General features: G+C 39.9%; 1 protein-coding gene across 1 annotated transcript in view; it reads right to left on the reverse strand.

Moving 5' to 3' along the window:
- Positions 1 to 669, reverse strand: part of nrp1a (neuropilin 1a) — a 195,539-nt gene extending 194,870 nt beyond the window's left edge. Inside the window, exon 1 of the mRNA XM_072253978.1 lies at positions 547 to 669. The gene's annotated coding sequence lies outside the window, so the exon portion shown is untranslated. The remainder of the gene's footprint in view (positions 1 to 546) is intronic.
- Between the last annotated feature and the right edge of the window lie 17,428 nt (positions 670 to 18,097).

The raw sequence follows: 18,097 nt of genomic DNA on the forward strand, positions 1-18,097 counted from the left end.
AGAAAGACTTGTCACGCCCTGCCCGCTTTTGTTTTAGTTTTACCGGCTTGTGGAAAGAGATTTGGAAGCTCGATTTTCAATTCCCAGACATTAAGACGTAATACTTAGAATAATCTTTCCACACTACACACGGACACTCTGCACACTCCATATTAACACACGTGGCTGTTTATTTGCCAGTATTGCTGTGAAAATTTCACGCATAATGTCACTGAGTAGAATTAGCACACTGAGTAAAATTGGGCGCCGTTCGCATCCACCGTGTTCCCTAAACACATGTTGCACACGCATACATACATCGCTCTCTGGGCACTTTACGCGAACGCAGTGTTACATCGCACTGTTACTTGTACAGAGCATACATGTCATAAAAATGTCCCACACGCATAGAAGAAGCATTATTGTGTACGCTACGTGCACTTCACTCTTTGCATTCACTGTATTGCTATGTACACGTCTCAAAGACACGCACAATTATTAATGGAATTCAGTTTTGCATTCTATTGCTGTACACACACACTCGACAACAAGTTCAGAAATACAGACCTCAAGAGCAAATACGCTATAGGAAGGAATGTTGGACTTCCAGCCAGGAGATGCTGCCTTGGAGATATAAGTCAGTTTTGACATTTGCACTGTGCTGGGTGGCTGTGTTTCAACAGTTCACAGCCAGCTTCGGAGTTAGGGAACGCGAAAGAGAAGCGTAGGAGTTGGAGTGAGAATTAAGAAATACGTAAACGCGCCCCCCCCCGCCTTGAAATGTGCTCCAAAGCACAGTCTCCACACCCCGACTGAGTAAAGTATAAAAAAAAGCAATGACAATGTTACATATTACACTAAACTGATTTTGCTTCTCCCTGCGCTCTTTGCTGTACTTAGTGACTTTGCCCCACATGTTCTTGTTGATTTACGTGTGTAAACGAGCTGTCCGGGGCTTCCAGTCGGACAGAATACTCTGTGCAGCCAAAAGGAGTTGCAGCCGGGAGGCTCCGTGTAACGTGAATAGGCACTCACTACCGGCTTCCCTTCAACCATGCACAACAGAGGCTGCATTGACAGTGTCATATAATCACCGTATAGCACGACATGAGGCAACATGGCCGGGATCTGTACTGTCCACCCGTTTCCACGCTTACTAGTGGCATTCCTCACAGAGGTGACAGCACACCTCCATGTTCTGTAAACGCCGGAAACTGTTATGATACACAGTAATCGATTATAAATTTACGCTCATCTCAGTTGATTTGAGGCGTTATTTAGAGGAATAAATCTTGATAACAAATTTACTTTGAAATTTGAACTGTTTATCTTTTCTACCAAATGCCTTTTTTTGTCTGTGTTTCATCTGAGTGAAGCTACTGTGAAGATACCTGTGGTTTCTAGGTAGATTTCTATAATTTATTCACAATAAATGAACGTTTAAGTACCAAGCGAATGTCAGTTTTTATTTTGTGGAAGTTTGTCGACTATGTCGGCAGACTCAAGGGAATACCCAAATCGTTCCTTTACAATTTTAAAACATTTCTCCCTTTTTCATAACAGACCTGTGGAACAACCAGCAGCTCATCGCAATATATAAAATGGCAGGTGGTCATCGGAAATCAGAAGACTGTATTGGGATTCAGATATTGCAGCGTCATCTCAGTCTAGACCATTTAACATTGTCTTGAAATAAATTTCTTCCAGCTCATCCGAACGCATTTCCTGAGGAGATACTGTGCTACACAGCCTTGATGGTCCCAGATTTAGCTGCTGGCAGAAGAATGACTGTATTGATGTTAGTCACCAAGCAGTGGGGAATAGTTGAATTGGCTCAAGCTCCTGTGTTAAATGGGAAAATATCAACCAGTATCTATTTTCCCATCACTATTCCGTGACCTCTATAGGAAAACGTATGAAGTTTTCCTGCGAATGATGCACCTAACAGCTCTCACTCTCTACATTGTATGTAAGGCATGATATTCAGCTGATGTAACTGGACTTAATCCATTCTTTTGACAATCAAACTTAACACTTTCATTATTCAAGTGGTGAAGTAAATTGTTTTGGCAAGGTTGGCATTTATTGCCAATTGAAAACAAAATAGACAGCACCTGCAGAGGGAAGTAATGCGGCGAGGAACAGGTGAAAGGTCACTGACCTGAATGTTAATTATATTTCTCTTTCACACGTGCCACTGAGCTGCTGAGTAGTGCTAGGATTTCAAAGATAAACCTTATTCATTATATATATATTATAATAATAACCATAATAGAATCAATTAAAGACTATTTGTCTTTTGTTCAACCAATATACAAGACAACAAACAGTGCAAATACAAAAATAAATAATAATAATAATAATAATAAATAAGCAATAAGTATCAAAAACATGAGATGAAGAGGCCTTAAACGTGAATCCATAGGTTGTGGAAACATTTAAGTGATGGGACAAGTGAAGTTGAGTGAAGTTATCCCTTTGGTCAAGAGTCTAATGGCTGAAGGGTAATAACTGTTCCTGAACCTGGTGGTATGAGTTCTGAGGCTCCGGTACCTTCTTCCTGATGGCAGCAGCGAGAAGAGAGCATGTCCTTGGTGGTGGGGGTCCCTGATGATGGATGCTGCTTTCCTGTGACAACTCTTCGTGTAGATGTGCTCAATGGTGAGGAGTTCTTGAACACGGCCCAGTCAACCATCTTGAAGCTATCCCATAGCCGCTCCTTCGCCTCCTGTGACCACCTCTTTGTTGTCCTAACCTCTGAAGCTTTGCTCTCTGCCTGTATGCAGGTAGGAGTAGAACAGCCAAGTGATCAGAATTACCAAAGTGCGGTGTGGACGTTGAACAGTAGCCATTCCTTATTTTAGCATAGCAGTGGTCCAGTGTGCTGGGACCTCTGGTGTTACAGGTTACATGCTGATGGGAATTGGGCAGGGCTTTTTTCAAACAAGCCTGGTTGAAGTCCCTGACTACGATCTCAAATGCGTCGGGATGGACCATTTCTTGTTTGGAGATGGCATCATGCAGAATCTCATCTGCTTGATTATAGTTCAATAGTGTTAGTTTATTTTTTTGAAACCATAGCGTAGTTTCTTCCCCCAGGCAGTTAATCTGATCAACCATTCTAGTTAGCCCCCACCCAACCCATCTATTTATTAACCCTATCAATACAGTGCATTGTAAACACCTTAAGATACTCTTTATAATGCTGTTTGCATTGTAATTGCATGCTGGTATTTATGTCTCATACACATTTTATTCCATATTCTTACTTTAACTTTACTTTTTATAAGATCTTTATTCTTTAGAATTGTTGAATGTTGTTTTGTTATTGCATGTCTCACCCTGAGCAACACACTACAGCAAATTCTTAATACGTGTAAATGTATAAAGTAAAGATGAGCCTAGTTACTTGATCCATTACCATTTATATGTCCCCCTTCAGTGAAACATCTTGTCTTTGTATGAGGGGCTTCCATGCCTATTTCAGCTCCTCTGTGTGCAATAACGGAAGGAAGTTAGACTGGGGTCCTTTCCCATAGAGCCTTTGTATTGGCTGCACCAAACGTCAGTACCTCCCTCAACATGTACTCCTGCAGGTTTTATTTCAGGTTCCCAGCATCAGTATCACTTTGCTTTTCCCTGGTAGTCCTCAAGTTGATGGTGATGGGCACTGCTTTTAGCACATGGTGGCAGTTACACCCTGATGGTACTAGGTAGGAAGTAATAGCTTTGATTCAGCCACAATGAAGAGATAGGGATATATAACACACATAGTTTGTGACTTGGAAATGTTGTCTTGCCATGCTGCTTTTGTCCTTTGAAATGGTGGAAATTAAGTGAGGGGTAGGTTGCCTTGGTGAGTCAGTGCAGTTCATCCTGTAAAGAGCGGATGTGCAGTAGGTAGATGGAACACAATAAATATCTAAGTCGTATATAGAGGTGGTGATAGTATAGCCTGTTGTTGGAACTGAATTCATTCAAGCAATTAAAGTATTCCACATCATGTGGTAAACATAAGAGGCGCTGAAGAGCCAGGAGAGCAGTAACATTGAAGAGACGATATTTGTCGCAAAATTCTCAGCTACTGGCAGATAAATAAATATATGCATTTCCGCTTTAGAGCTACTCAGTGGCTATGTTAGTTTTGAAAGCTGACGACCAGTTTTTAACCATGTGGAAATCATTACTATATAAAGAAATCATAAGGAACAATGATCTCAAACAGCTGAGATGTCCAGAAAAATGCCATGTGTACACCATGTGGAAATCAATAGCACTTTATTTAGAAACTTGCTGATATCTTGGTGTTTTTATTGTGATTATTGATAATTAAATATGTTTGTGAGTGGGTTGCAGAACAAGGAAAATTAATGCTGAATAACTTTAATGGCATTTCATGTTCTGAACTTGGAACAGGTTACAATCATTGATAATTGACATAACTACCAATGAAAAGAAATTTCTGCCCTTGCCCAGAGGAAGAGGTAGCTGCAAAGGGTTGTCATGTAGCTGGAGATGAGGGGTGAACTTAATTTGTCTTTCTTGACAATTTCATTGGAAGTGTCAAATTAAAATCCTGCCAATTACTTAGCATTGAATAGGTAATCACTGGAAGCCTATGAATTGCTCATATATTTCTTGTGTTCTTTAACTTGAGCTGATTTTCATATATGAATCCTATCTTTACTTATACAGTGTGACAATAACCATTATTATTTAAATTGAAATAATATTATCTGCTAACTTGATGCAATTAGCCTTGATCTTTCTTATTATATTTAGAAAGGTTAGTTTAGTTAATTTGGACGCTCAGCTAAAGCTTCTCTTCCAAGCTAAATCCAGCTAAACGCCACTGTATATTTTTTCATCCTCTATCAGATTATACATCGCTCTGAATATATCCAGCTTGTAGAATTGTAAGGCTTACTATTTCATATCATATACTATATAAATTTGTAGTAGTTTATTTTTATTTATTTTTTATTTTTGGAAAAAAATATATGTAATAGACATGTGTCCATAAAGCTTACATTTGGCTTGCATAAAAACTGAAAGAAATTATTGAAATTGTGTTCTGTTTCAAGACTTTGAATTTCTACCACCTAAGATGCCACAGCAAGATCTGGTTTATATTTCTAATTTTGTGAAAAAGGCTTTTAAGAAAATGCTAATAGCAGGTTAAATAATGTAAGATCAGAGTCATAGAATCACATAGCAAAGAAACAGGACCTTTTACCCACTAGACTCACACCAGCATTCGAGCACCCAATTCCACTCTTTCTATTTTAGTCACATCACTTTAAGATGTTCATTTTTATTAAAAAAGTCTTAATGGTTTATGTAGGCTCCAGCAACTTTCTCAGTAAGGCAAGGTTGAAATATTGACAAACATCTCCATCTAGAACTGCTGAGGGGATGATCCATTTCAGCTTTCACTTAAGGCCACCACCAACAATGAAGCAGTCTTCAAACAACTTGTTTCAGTCCATGAGTTGCCAAAAAATAGCTGGCAGCACTGGATGTAGCAAAAGCTATGAGACCAGACAATCACCTTGTTACAGAACTGAAGACAAATGATTAGCTGAGTTGCTGGCCAAGGCACTTGAATGAATTACAACACTGATATCTACTCTATAATGTGAAAATTGTCCAGGTATGTCCTGTCTATCCATAGAAAGAATATCGAATCCACCTAATTATTCCATCATCAGTCTACTCAAGCACCAGCAAAATGATGCCACTGCCGTTCAACATTCTTTCAAGCTGCAGTTAATAATTGATAAATGCTTTTTAGAGGAGGTGATGAAGATGATTAACAATGTCAGGGCAGTCGATGTTGGATACAGGGACTTAAGTAAAACTTTCAACAGAGGTCACTCATGATAGGCTGATCCAGAAAATTAAGGAACATGGAATCCATGGAGACCTTGGATTCAAAATTGGCTTGGCCACAAAAGATAGAGGGTAGTGGTGGAGGGACGATGTTTTGACTGCAGTTCTGCAACCAGAAGGAAAGTGTAAAGTAAATGGCATGATGCTTAGGAGCAATGATGTACAGGGTGATCTTGGGGCGCAATCCATAGCTCCCTAAACGTGACAATGCAAGTTGATATGGTGATAATGAAGGTACATTGCATACTTGTTTCTATGGTACTGAGTCATGAAGAAGCTATACAAAGTGTTGGTTAAGCCATATTTGGAGTATTTTTTATTTCATTTCTGGTTGACACATTGCAGGAAGGATGTAGTGGCTTTGGAAAGGATGCAGAGGAATTTTACCAGGATGTTGCCTGGATTAGAGTTTTAGCTATAAGCACAGACTGGACGGTCATGGATTGTTTTCCCTGGAGTGTCAGCTGCTGAGAGGCAACCTGATAAAAGTATATAAAATTATGAGAAGCATCAATAAGGTAGATACTGTAGAGCCCTTTAACCAGAAGCTTAAATTCCAATACTAACCTTAAGGTGAGAGGAGGAAATTTTAGAGGAGATTAATGAAGCGAGAGAGTGGAGGGTGCCAGGGAAAGTGGTGAAACAGCTGTGATAGCAACATTTAAGAGATATTTATACAGACACCTGCTATTTTAGCTTCATAGAGAAAGATAGTAATTTTACTTTGATGTTGTAGACCCAAAGTAGCAAACTCCAAATCCTTTGACTTGCATTGGTATGTCTAGTGTAAGATGTTACAGCATCTTATGGAGCACCAACCAATCAAAGTTCTGTGTTACTTCACTAGATTATATAAGCATTGTCAGATACTCAGATTATTAATGACTGCATATACTAAATAATTAGTCGGGTTAACTAATACTGACTGGCTGGCAGGTTCAGCATTTGCTTATCCAGCAGGCACCAAGAAGCAGTATGTATGCTTTGGATTGGAGAACATACGTATGTTGTGGACAATCTTTCCCAGGAAGATTATTCCCTTTGCTCACTGTAACTTGTTTCTTGTCTAAGATAGATGATGATATGATGAATAAAAATGGTCACCCTGGAAGGTCTGCAAGAGAAACTTCAGAAGAAGTGTGATAAAAGTATGCTTAAGGTTTGGTTATGCAAGGCCAATTCTGTCATGATGCTTTGAATTTAATTAATTATCCCATTCATGCTGAGATTTTCTTTTACTACTTCTGTGACTATGCTCCTTCAGAGCTCAGTTTATAGCTAAACAAATCCATACAAGTGTGTAACAAGCTGATTCACATAAGAAGTTTGGATAAATTATTCTGCTTTACTCAGAGTGAAGACGTTGTGGATAATTTGATCGTAACTAGCTTGGCACAAATATGAAAGGGTCAGTTTGACCATCCATTTTTACATCTCCCTCAGAAATGACTCTTCATTGATTTCAATGGGCAGTCAGACTGAACCCATCTGTTTCCTGTTGAGTGGTTAGGTCATAGGGGTCCTTACTGTATTTCAACAGCTCAATTCCTTTGCCATCTAAGATATAATTTTTAATGAACTGCCAGGCTTTAATTGCATATGTATTTAAATAAATTCAAAATGGGGCATTGAAAGTACTCCGAAACCAAATTTATTATTTCACTGTGTGGGTGAGGGAGGATGGAGGAAATTCAGTGACAGTCGCAGTACAAATAAGTGTAGGTGTTCAAGGGATTGCTGAAGAAATGTAAAACCACTGCTTGTTGTAATTTGTTTCTTGTCTAGAATAGAGGAGAGCCACACAAAGGAAAAATTCCATGGTAGATCTGTTGAAAGAAATAAGACTGAGATATGGTGTAAGACATTTGCCTGCATCAACGAACAATGGCATTCATACTACCAGTAATTATTACTGATAGTTGCCAAAATAATAACATGGTTTGATTGATACTAAAGGAACGGAGCTGCCAAAAAGTATCTGGAGACCCACCCCTTGCCAGACTGATGACTGCTAAATCGTAATGCTGGTGTTATTTTCATTCATGAAGCTGCCACTTTTAATTGTGGTGATGGAAACCCCTATTTGCATAATAAACACGGTTCAATAGAATTACAAAAATATAAATTCACGCAATATTTCACATCAGAAAAACTACATTTATGAAGGATAATCCAGTTATGATCAGTGGTCAGTTGAAAACATTAGGTTTATGTGAAATTAGGAAACAATCAAGCACAATTGGCAAAAGTGATGACGGTTATGGCTACATTACGGCTGTACAGTTTACCTTCAACTTGAATAATCAATGTGCATTTGACCTATCACGAATTACAATCAATTGCACACTCATTACTTTAGGTAAGTCTGCTATTCCCACACAACAAACAAGACACGAGTGCTCTTAGTGGAGAATCAATACAGTTAAGAGTTAAACACTTTCTTTTAACTCTTGTCAATGTTGACTTTCCTAGGGATAATGCTTTTTCCATGTCATTCATTAAAAGATTTGTAATTTGCTTTTGCTTCAAATCCATTAAGAAAAGTGTCCACTTGGAACAGGTTCTAAATTAAGCCACATAAGCACCAATGCAACAAAATCAGATGCCTTTGTATTTCACCTATCCTTATGCTCCTGCTAGAGATGGAAGAAAAATTTATAAAACTGGCAGCTCATACTTGACATGGTATTCTATAGAAAATATTGTACACAGCTTCATTAAAATGTGACCAACCTAAGCTTTGAGTGTATTCCAAAATTATTGAGATGGATGACGAAATCATAGTCAGAAGGTTATGTTTTAAGGAGTGGCTATTTAAAAAAAGACAGGAAGAATACAGGGCAGGAACGAAAAAAGCAGAGAAATTTGTGAAGGAAATTTTGGAACTTAGTGGCAAAAGGACAACCTCCAGGATGAAAAAATTAAAATCGGAGATGTTCAAGAGGTCAGAATTGACTGTCAGAAAAGGAGCCCAAGGGTGGAGGAGTTACAGGACATGGGGAATAATTTTGTTTACAAAGATGAGTATTTCAAAACTGAGGTACTGGCAGACGAGGAGCCAATATAAATTACCAGTCAAAGGTGACAGGTGATTGGGACTTGGTGCATGTTATGTTTTAAAACAGTGTTGCGGAAGAACAGGTCTTTTGGCCCACGATGTCTGTTCTGAACACGAGGTCAAATGAAAATAAATCTCTCTACATGTGCATGGTCTATATCCCTTCATTCTCTCACACCCAGGTGTCTAGCTAACAGCTTCTTAAACAGCAAGTTCATGTTTGCTTTCACCACACACCCCCTGGCAGTCTGTTCCAAACACCTACCACTCCATGTGCAAAAAACTTGCCTTGCACATCTCGATTAAACTTTCTCTCTCTTACCTTAAATGCATGTTCTCTAGTTCTTGACACTTCTACCCTGAGAGAAAGATTCTGACTACCATAATGAATTCATTACAGACACCTCATAACTTGTCCACTGAGTGTATGTTTATGGTCTTCTGCTGCTACAGCCCATCCACTTCAAGTTTCGACAGGTTATATGCTCAGAGATGCTCACAGCAGTGTTGTAATGCGTGGATATTTGGGTTGCTGTCTCATTCCCGTCAGCTTGAATCAGTTTGGCCATTCTCTGACCTCTCTGATTAACAAGGCGTTTTTGCCCACAGAACTGCTGCCCAATGTATGTTTTTCACTTTGCACCATTCCCTGTAAACTGTATAGACTGTTATGCGTGAAAATCCCAGGAGATCAGGAGTTTCTGAGATACTCAAACCATCCCATATGGCACCAACAATCATTCCACAGTCAAACTCACATAGATCACATTTCTTCCTCATTCTGATATTTTGTATGACCAACAGCTGAACCTCTTAACCACATCTGCATGCTTTTATGCTTTGAGTTGCTGCCACATGATTGGCTAATTAAGTGTTTGAGCAATTGTACAAGTGTACAGATATACCTAATAAAATTACCACTGAGTGTATATACTGTTGTATGTTTTGACAATGTCTATTAAATCCAGAATTCCACAAACTATTGTGTTGTCTGCAATGTGAGCAGCAGAGGTTTGGACAAGCATCTGTTTAAATGGAGACCAGTTCAATCAAAACCGATGAAGTTTAGAGTAAACTAGGGCAGAGTTAAGGGTTTCAGTAGTAGCTGCACTGGAGCAGGGAGAATGGAACAGAGGTACAGAGGTAGAAGTTAACATCCCACACAGTCTGACTCTGTTGGCAAACTGGGCCACTTTAAGATGGCTATCAAGGAAAGAGATGGAATTGTAAAATGTAATATTGAGGTACTGAAAATTCAAAATGAAGAGAGGAAATATTCTACAGCTTGGGGAGAATCTGTGCATATCAATTAAGTTAATATGTCAGCTCAATGAACTTGTAGCAGAACTTGAATAAAGTAGAAATAAAATAAGTTTTGAGAAGTAGGGTAATAGAGTGCAGAGAAATCGACAGGAACACAGAAATGGGAAGTTCCTTGGCAGTGTGGAAGTGGAGCAAATTAAGCAAGAAAGGGACGATGGTGTAAGGCATTAGGCAGCTAGAGTTCACATATCCTCTTATCTTCTCAAACACAGGCCATTCCAACAAATTTCTTTTATTGATCACCATCAACATTCCTTTCCAGATCTGAGACTCCACAGGCAGCTTGGGTAGAGAATGCCAAAGGTTCCTAAATTGGAAGGGCACCCATATCCTTAAAGAGAGGTTTGATAGTACCATTCAGGATTTAAAATTCCCCAATATTGACTATGAATCCTTCAGTGCCAGGTGTTTAAATGTGGAAGAATTTGTGATGTGCAATCAGATGTTTTTTTTTGAAAAAATATTTAATGGCCAATCAAGGATTCAGCCACACAGAACATGGTATTATGAAACAATACTGGCCAGGTGATCATTGTTTCAATTGGAGAGCATTTTGGGAATAGTGATTATAAATAACTGTAAGCTTTCAGATCGTTATGGATAAAAATATTACTAGTCCTTGACTGAACATGCTAAATTGGGGAAAGGCTAATTACGAAGTATTAGACAATAACTAGGGAAAGTCGACTGAGAGCAGTTGCCTGGGGGTAAATCCACATCTGACATGTGTGGTTGTTTATAGGCCAGCTGGTTAGAGTTCAGGCCAGCAGGTTGAGGATGGAACGTAAGGGTAGCAAAGTTTGGGAACCTTGAATGACAAGAAGGATTGTAAGTTCAGTCAAAAAGTAAAAGGAAGCATATGTAAAGTTCAGGGAGCCAAGATCAGAAAAGGCCCCCGAGGAATATAAAGAAAGTTTGGAAAGAACTTCAACAAGAAATGAGGAGGGTTAAATAAGGAGAATACCAAGATTTCTTATACATATATTTGGAGCAAGAGGATGGCTAAAAAAAGTAAGTCCTTTCAAAGGCAAAATAGGCGATCTGTATGTGGAAGTGAGGTTGTTAATGAGTACTTCGCATTGATAGTAACCAACCAAAGAACCAAGGAGGATGAGGATGAGGATGAGACTAGTAAAGGATATATTGACAATTTAGGACATATTAGGAAGGAGGTGGTTTTAGGTCTCTTGAAAAAAATGTAGTTTTCTCTAAGGCTTGATGAAATAAAACCGTAAGATCATAAGACAGAGGAGAAAACTTAGGCTGTTCAGTCCATCCAGTTTGCTCTGCCATTTCATCATGGCTGATCCCAGATCCCATGCAACCCTATATACCTGTCCTCCCACCATATCCCTTGATGCCCCAACCAATAAGAAAACTATCAACTTCCACTTTGAATATACCCATGGACTTGGGCCCCACCGGAGTCTGTGGCAGAGCATTGCACAGATTCACCACTCTTTGACTAAAAAAGTTCCTCCTTACTTCTGCTCTAAAAGGTCACTCCTCAATTTTGAGGCTGTGCCTTCTAGTTTTGGAAACCCCCACCAGAGGAAACATCCTCTCTACATCCATCTTATCTAGGCCTTTCAACATTTGGTAGGTTTCAATGAGATCGCCATGAGATCTAAATTCCGGTGAGTACAGGCCCAAAGCTGCCAAATGCTCCTCATATGTCAACCCCTTCATTCCTGGAATCATCCTCATGAACCTCCTCTGGACTCTGTCCAATGACAATACATCCTTTTGAGATAAGAGGTCCAAAACTGTTGACAGTATTCCTAGTGCAGCCTGAGTAGTGTCTTATAAAGCTTCAGCATTATCTCTTTGTTTTTATATTCTATTCCTCTTGAAAAATATGTCAACAGATGCATCTGATTTCTTTATTACAGACTCAACCTCTGAATTAACCTTCTGGGAATCTTGCACGAGGACTCCTAAGTCCCTTTGCACCTCTGATACTTGAATTTTCTCTCCATTTAGATAATAGTCTGCACTATTGCTCCTTTTACCAAAATGCATTATCATATATTACCCAACACTGTGTTCCATATGCCACTTTTTTCCCCATTCTTCCAATTTATCTAAGTCCTGCTGCAATCACATTGCTTTCTCAGCACTACCTAGCCCTCCACCTATCTTCGTGTCATTCATAAACTTTGCCACAAAGCCATCAATTCCACTATCTAAATCATTGACAATCAATGTGAAAAATAGCAGTCCCAATACTGACCCCTGAGGAACACCACTAGTCACTGGCAGTCAAGCTGAAAAGGCCCCATTTATTCCCACTCGCTGCCTCCTGCCTGTCAGCCATTCATCTATCCATGTCAGTATATTTCCTGTAACACCATGGATTTTATCTTAAGCAACCTCATGTGAGGCACCTTATCAAATGCCTTATGAAAATCCAAGTAAATGACATCCATTGCCTCTCCTTTGTCCACGCTGCTTGTTACTTCCTCGAAAAGTTCTAACAGATTTGTCAGCAAGATTTCCCTTTACAGAAACTTTGGTGACTTTAACTTATTCTATCATTAGTCTCGAAGTACCCCAAAACCTTGTCCTTAATAATGGACTCCAACACTTTCCCAACCACTGAGGATAGGCTAACTGACCTATACTTTCCTCTCTTTTGTCTTCCTCCCTTCTTAAAGAGTGGACTGACACTTGCAATTTTGCAGTCCTCTGGGCTTGAAAGATCATGTCCAATGCATCAGTTATCTCTTCAGGAACCTCTCTCAGGGCTCTGGGATGTAGTTCATATGGTCCAGGTGGCTTATCCACCTTAAGACCTTTGAGTTTGCCTCGCAGTTTTCCCATTGTAATAGCAATGGCGCTCACTGCTGCTCCCTGACACTCACAAGCCTCAGGCATACAGCTAGTGTTTTCCACCGTAAAGACTGAAGCTAAGTTCCAGAGTAGCTACTAAGTTCCTCTGCCAGTTCTTTGTACCCCATTATTACTTGACCAGCTTCATTTTCCAGTGGTCCAATATCAGCTCTCACCTCCTTTTTATTCTTTATATAACCAAAATAACTTTCAGCTTTGTATTATAGGCTAGATTGTCCTCTTATTTCATCTTTTCCATTCTTATAGCTTTTTTAGTTGACTTTTGTTGGATTTTAAAAGCTTCCCAATTATCCAATTTCCCACTCACTTTTGCTACCTTGTATGCCCTTTCCTTGGCTTTTATGCAGTCCTTAACTTCCCTTAACAGCCACAGTTGCCCAGCCCTGCCATTTGAGAACTTCTTCTTCTGTGGGACATATCTATCCTGCACCTTATGAACTATTCCCAGAAACTTCAGCCACCTCTGTTCTGCTGTCATCCCCACCAGTACCCGCCTCCAATCCATCTGGGAAAGCTCATCTCTCATGCCCTTGTAATTCCCTTTATTCCATTGCAATACTGATACATTTGACTTATGCTTCTCCCTCTCAAATTGCAGTATGAATTCAATTATATTATGATCACTGCCTCCTGAGGGTTCATTTACGTTAAGCTGACTAATAAAATCTGGGTTATTATACAACACCCAATTTAAGATAACCTTTCCCCTAGTCGGCTGGAGCACAAGCTGCTCTAAAGACTCCCTCTCTTGCATTCTGACTCTAACCTGATTTTCCCAATCCCCTTGCATATTGAAGTCCCCCATTACAATTGTGACATTACCCTTATTACATGCCCTTTCCAGCTCCCTTTGCAATCTCAACCCCACATCTTGTCTACTATTTGGAGGCATATACATGATTCTCATAAAGGTTTTTTCACCCTTGCAGTTTTTTAATTCCACTCATAAAGATTCAACATCCTCTGACCCTATATCACCTCTTTCTAAAGATGTAATTCCATCTCTTGTCAATATAGCCACACTATCGCCTATGCCTTCCTGCCTCTCCTTTCAATACAAAGTATGTCCTTTGATGTTAAACTCCTAACTATGATCTCCTTTCAGCCATGACTCAGTGATGCCCATGTCATACCAACCAATCTCTAATTGTGCCACTAGTTTGTCCACCTTACGCCAAGTGCTACGTGCATTTGAGTATGGCACCTTCAGTCCTGCATTCTTCATCCTAATGAATTTTGCCTGTGTGGTACAGCTTAACTCTTTGCTCTGTCTGCAGTTGAACCCAATCATTGGCTACCCAAAAACTTTATATTTCCATTAGCCACAGGCAAAATTCTAGGAGACTGGAGAATAGCCAGACAGACAACTGAGGTAACTCAGTAAACTACAAGGCAAGGAGACTTAAATCATTGAGAAGGAAACTATTGGAGAAGATTCTAAGGGACAGGACTTACTCTGATTGGGAAAAGATGAACCTCTGAGGGACGTTCGGTGTGTCTTTATGTGGGAAGGTCTAGTCTCACAATACTGTTTTAATTATTTGACAAAATTAATGAAAATAGGGCAGTCAATATTTTCTACATGGACTAGACTGAAGTACTTGACAAGGTCCCTCATGCTGGGCTGGTGCAGGAGACTAAAGCACGGCGATTCCGTGCAAAATTGGTAAATTGGATAAAACACTGACTTGGTCGGAGATAACAGAAGGTAGTGGTGGAGGGGTGCTTTCATGACTGGAGGTTTGTGGCCAGAGGTGCTCATTGTTGAAACCTCTCTTCATATTGATAGTCATCAAGGAACGTATGAATGCTGGTGAGACCAGGAGGGATATATTAAGGAATATATTAATACTTCAGGGTATATTTTTGTTTGTAATATATGTAAATGCACATGAGATCATTAGTGAGCTTGTAGATGACATGAAAATGATGGAAATGTAAATTGTGAGTCAGATTGTTAAATACAACAGAATATAGACCAGCAGGAAATGTGGCAGAGAAATAGCAGATAGAGGATACACATGTGCTCTGTCCACAGCGGCCATCTTGAGCTGCTGAATGGGATATTTCAATTCTCCTTCCCATTCCCACATTAACCCATCTCTGATGAGCCCTTCTCCATTGTCAGGGTGAGGCAAAATGCAAACTAGAGGGAAGTTTCCTCATATTGTGCTCTAGTAGTGTACCACCTCATTAATATGACAATTGAATTCTCCAGTTGCAGTTAAGCTGCATTCCTTGTGCTCTGTCCTCTCTCCTTCGGATCTACCTATGTTGTCCCCTCTCCCACCAACCACAGACTATACCTGCTTCATTTCCTATTCCTTCTCCAAAAAGTTTCCATTTGCCCATCATCCATCCCTTTTTTGGTTCCATAAAGTTCTTTCCTTACTTGTCATATTCCAGCATCCGCAGCTCCACTTATCACCTTCCAGCCTCTGCCCCTATGTACCTCCTCATCCCCTTAAGACCATAGGACGTAGGAGCAAATTAGGCCATTCAGCCCATCAAGTCTGCTCTTCAGCTCCATCACGGCTGATTTATTATTCCTCTTAACCCCATTCTTCTGCCTTCATAACCTATGATGCCTTTACTAATCAAGAACCTATCAACCTAATATACCCAATGACTTGGCCTCCTCAGCCATCTGTGGCAATGAATTCCATAGATTCACCACCCCCTGATTAGAGAAGTTTCTCTTCATCTCCGTTCTAAAGGGATATCCTCGTATTCTGAAACTGTGCCCTTCTCCTACTCAGCTTTATTGGTCCTTTTCTTTCCTCTCTACTTCTCTGTGTCTACCTGTAACCCACCATCTTCTGTCTCCCAACTCCACCTCTCTCTTTTATCTGCCCAACCCCATCTACCTGTCTTCTCAGCTGCTTCCACCAATTGCCTGCCAGTCAGTGCCCCACCCCTCCCTCTCTCATCTCCATACTTGCTGGCCCAATGCAGTATCATAATCCTAAATGTCAAATAGTTCTTTGCCTCCACAGAAACTGCATGATATACTGAGCTCCACTAGCATTTTGATTTTTTTTTGCATCTGTCTGAACTTACCTTTTCCCTGGAACCCACCCCTACATTCAGTGCCTGACAACTCCATGCACAAACGTTTGTATTTGCAGTCCCAATTGTTAACAGCTTCCCCTTCATCTCCTTCCCTTTTGTAAGTTTAAGTGTGAGTAAGGCTAATCAAGTACTCCTAGGTGTTCCAACCAGGCTTTAATAACAGAACTGCAGATGTAACTCAGTCATTGAGCTCTACAACCCGGAAACCAACTTGTTCATGCTGACCAAATTGTTTATTTGAGCAAGACCCCCCATATCCCTCTAAACCTTATCTATCCATGTACCCTTCTTAGTTAGTTAGGCATCCATTAGTCTCGTGAGACCATGGATTTGCTCCTTGGAAGGTCTCCAGGGCGCAGGCCTGGGCAAGGTCGTATGGAAGACCAGCAGTTGCCCATGCTGCAAGTCTCCCCTCTCCACACCATCGATGTTGTTCAAGGGAAGGGCACTAGGGCCGATACAGCTTGGCACCGGTGTCGTCCCAGAGCAATGTGTGGTTAAGTGCCTTGCTCAAGGACACAGCATGCTGCCTCAGCTGAGGCTCGAACTAGCGACCTTCCGATCACTAGACCGACACCTTAACCACTTGGCCACGCGCCAATTTCTAAATGTCTTTTATATATTGTAATTGTTCCCACCTCTTTAGCTTCCTCTGGTAGCTCATTCCATGTACCAACCACCTTTCATGTGGAAAACTTGCCCTTCAGGTCTGTTTTAACTCTTTCTCCTTTCCCCTTAAGCCTACACCTTTCAGCTTTGGACTCCCCGACCCTAGGGAAATTATTGTGACCATTCACCTTACTTATTCTTCTATAAGATTACCTTCAGTGCTCTGCACTCTAGAGGAAAAAAAGCCTCAACCCATCTTAGAAATCTCAAGTTTAACTCCTCCTTGGGATCAGAAGGAGATTTTCTAGGACCTTTGTGCCAGATTTAAATAATTGGATATACTTAAATTAAAAGTAGCCAATATTCATATTGGGGAAAGGCACCTTTTCAGAGTCCGTGCTTTCCTCTGTACCAATGACCCATATAATTTATTGTTGATAATCAAACAGAACCAATGTAAAGTTATTTGCTGCATGAAAAGTCTGGGATAAACCTCTTGACTTCAAAGTTGTACAAGGCTGCAAGGCACAAGATTGACACCAGGCTCATAAACCCTTACGTGAAACTCTTGACATTTTTTTGCCAACACATGAATACTCAGCTCATGCATCTGCCTGTTAATCTGATATCACTGGTGCCTGAAATGAATTTAGGTAACCATCAATAAAAAACCTGGCAGATAATATGCAGTTTAGCTTACACTGATTCAAATTGATGCCAACCTCTCAACATGTGACGCATTAAATGAAAGAAATTCTCCTTTGAACAAAACATCACAGTTCCATTTTCTTAAAAGGCATGAACAGGTTTATTGTTCACACAATAAGATTTAATAAAGCATAAAACTTCCAGTAAAAAATGTTCAGATCATTTCACCCCATTATATTGTAATGATTTTGATAGACAATTAGCTTCTCAACACAACTGCTTGTCATTTTCCTCTGTTTGTTTGTTTTAATATTATATTTCTGCTCACCATCTTTTTAATCAGGAGGAACATTTCTCTTTTCCCAACTCCTATCAACAATCTGAAAGAAAATTGAGTAGATAGTGCAAGAATGTGTGAGGAAAACTACTTTTTCGTTGATTGGAAGAGAAAGCCAGACAGACCCAGCTGGAGGAATTTCAAAGCTCGTCATATTTTTGATCAAAAGGAAAAGTTGATTAGGCATGCAGTATTTATAAGAATGATATCATTAACTAACATAAGACAACATTCCCCATTTGGTCTATGAATTGAATCTATCACCCTCTGATGCACACATATTAAAGATTGTGCTGATGCATAAGAAGCACCAAGCAGCAATTTCA

Source organism: Mobula birostris, chromosome 3, assembly GCF_030028105.1.
Source record: "Mobula birostris isolate sMobBir1 chromosome 3, sMobBir1.hap1, whole genome shotgun sequence".
Lineage (NCBI taxonomy): Eukaryota > Metazoa > Chordata > Chondrichthyes > Myliobatiformes > Myliobatidae > Mobula > Mobula birostris.